At 37.6% G+C, this 3112-nt stretch overlaps 1 non-coding gene across 1 annotated transcript; it reads left to right on the top strand.

Moving 5' to 3' along the window:
- Positions 1-672: 672 nt before the first annotated feature.
- LOC115067960 lies at positions 673-839 on the top strand. Its single transcript, XR_003847320.1, has one exon. It is a non-coding gene; the product is annotated as a U1 spliceosomal RNA (small nuclear RNA).
- The last annotated feature ends 2273 nt before the right edge of the window (positions 840-3112 follow it).

Below are 3112 nucleotides of genomic sequence, written 5' to 3'. Positions count from 1 at the left end.
CTATATTTGAAGTTGTCAAAGAAATGATGATTTTGCTGTAGTATTTTCACAATAAATTATATTTAAATCAGTAAGAAGTTCAATATAATCATTATATTTTCATTTTTGTGAAAGGCAAATTTGCTCAAAATCAACTGTTCTCTGTGAAAAACTGACTTAGTGTCATCAGTCATTGCTCACTTGTTTGAAGATAACGCTGATCAGAGTGGTTTGGAATGAAAGCTCCACCCCACAGATTGACTGCACCCTTGAGCCAATTGCCCGAACTACTTCAGCCTCGGTTTCATAAGTTAAAATATTAGTAAATCCTTACCTAATTAGGATGATAAAATGGGTATTCTATGCAAAGTAATTGATGCAATAATTAGCAAGTATAAATGCTCAATAAAAGAGCTATTACCATTGCTATAGACTGGTGAATGTACATCATAAAAACTTTATTTTGGGGCTGAGTAGATGGCTCAGTCAGGAAGTACTTCCCATACAAACATGAGGACCTGAGTTTTACTTCCCCAGAATTCATGTAAAGTGCCTGACACAGTGGTCTTATGCCTGTGCTACCAGTGTTGGGGAGGCAGAGGCAGAAGGACTTTTAGAGTTTACTGGTCAGTTAGTGAAGCCCAATCAGTGAACTTAAGGTTCATTGACAGACTCTCTCAAAAGTTAATGTGGCTGCTTCCCTGGTAAGGGTGGTAGCATGATTACGAAAGCAAAGCATTTTATCAAGGCAAGGCTCATCTATTGCACTCCAGGTGTGCTGATCCCTGAAACTTCCCAAAATGGTAGAAACTTGACCATGTAATTAGTGGTACTGGGGAACTGCATTACCACTTTCCCTTTACATAATGTACTTTTAAAACTTAGTGTAGAGAAGACCTGATGTTGGTCTCTGGCCTTTACACATGTACCTACACACACACACACACACACACACACATATGCACATACACAAAAACATTATCTTCAGTTACTCTGAAAATGTCTAACACATTTAACTACCTGAGTAGCTAGAGCTCTCTTTTTTGTTTGTTTGTTTGGTTTCTTGAGACAGGGTCACCCAGTAGCTCCTTCTGACTTGAACTCATTATGTAGAATAGGCTGGCCTCAATCTTACTGAGATCCATCTACCTATGCCACAGGTGTGCTGGTGTTAAAGGTATGCTGTCATAGCTATCCAGGCTGAGCTCTTAGTTTTTCATCAAGATCTGTGATGATAACTCAGACCAAGGCTGTGGTGCATATTATCAAAGGTCCTGACATCAGCACAATAGTTTCCAGCTGTCTAATGCTATTCTCACATGTTGTTATTGGCTAAAATAGAAAGTTTCATCTGGGCAGTTATCTTAGTTCAGAAAACAACTGTTCTCCTATTTCATTGTTTCAAGAGTACTTAAAAACATTGACAAATACAATAAAAATATTAAGACATTTAGTTGTTTAGTTAGTAATAAACAATCATTGCCAGGAATAAGTTAGAAAAATTAAATATGATTTCACAAATGATTTTACCAGTGTTCTACATAAAATATAGAAACAAAACCTGAATTTTCAAAGTTTTCCTTTAATACGCCTTTGCCAAATGTTGATCTGCTTTGAAAAGTGATTTTTATGTAAACCAAAACATTAGCATTACACTAAATTTCAGGGACATGTGATTGAAGCTCAGCTATCATCAGAAGGTGCAATCAACACATGTAAAAATATGGACAACGCATGATGGATGATATGATTTGGATATGAAGTGCTCTCCCCAAAGGCTCCTACGTTGAAGACATGATTTCCTACCCATGGATTCACTCACAGAGAGTTGTTGGGATTATGAGGACTCTGAACTAATGAACACATTAACATAGTGATTGATTCATAATTGAATGGCTTATTGGGAGATGATAGAAACTTTAGTAGGTGGTACTTAGGTGGAGGAAGTAAATGACTGAGAGCAACATTTTGGGGGGGCGGTCTATGTTGACCTGGGAACACTTCAGTATCCTCTACTCTCTTTCTCTTAGTTTTTTACACACCTCCTTATCTCTCCTTCTTGGATCCTATGTGGTGAGCAATTTTATTCTATACCCATTTCTTTTATGTTCTACCATCCCATGACACAGAAAAAATAAAGCCAGCCACCATATATGGAAACCTCTGAAACATGAGCCAAGCTGAGCTCTCTGTCTGATAGGCTGATTCTATCAAGTGTTGAGTTACAGCAATGAAATGTCTGTCTGTCGTATTAGAACATATTAAAGACACTCATTTTCATAAACTACAACATTGTCAAGTTTTATACAGTATATAGAAATCTCTGTGAAAAATGGAAGAGAATTGTGAATGGAAAGTAAATGGTTTTAGAAGGTAGCATTTGTTCACTCATATATTCAATGATTGAAGTATACATGGAGGTCACTTCTCATTGCACAGGAAGACCTTTCCAGTTATAGAAGAAGATCTGGCTTGTTTGTGAAGACTAGAGTATAAACTATGAACAGAAAAAGAAGGATTTAACCATTTTGCTCTTGATCGTGAGGGAGACAATTCTGAATAGAGGAGGAAGTGTCTTGAAAAATTGTGTTGGACAGCGTACTTCTACTTTATTGACTACCCATTTTTAGAGATTCTAATAGCAAGGGTTCCATAGAAAGAATGATATCAGCTATGTGTTGCAGGGAGCTGTGCTGCAAACAGATGTCAAATTCAATTGCGCTTAATCTATCTGAAGAAATGCAGAACTATGGCTACCTGCTGGAAACCGTTGGCTTTGCAGAATCATGATTACCTGAAGATGCAGCTCATGTATCATCTTTGCCAAGCAGGAGTATTTCCAGTGCAGAGAAGGAAGAGGACTCAGACCACAAGAAAGCCTGAGGTCCAGTCATACCTGAGCTCCATTCTTCTTAGTCAGTCTGGTTTATATCTTTGGCACAGTGAGGGATATCACAGCATTGTTGTGCTCTTACTCTAATTGGATTTTGTTAAGTGATTTTCTGGTTTTTATAATAAAGACTTCTGACTGGCACCAAAATGTAGAGCGAAACCAAATCATGGGGATTCATAAAAGCCAAGCAGAGAGTGTGTTTAAGCATGATAGAGAATGACACCATCAAAGCTTCACATG

The sequence above is a fragment of the Nannospalax galili genome, unplaced genomic scaffold (genome assembly GCF_000622305.1).
Source record: "Nannospalax galili isolate Female #2095 unplaced genomic scaffold, S.galili_v1.0 scaffold287, whole genome shotgun sequence".
NCBI classification, from domain to species: Eukaryota; Metazoa; Chordata; class Mammalia; order Rodentia; family Spalacidae; genus Nannospalax; species Nannospalax galili.
The sequence above is the reverse complement of the archived record's forward strand: the minus strand, read 5'-3'. Positions and strand labels throughout refer to the sequence as shown.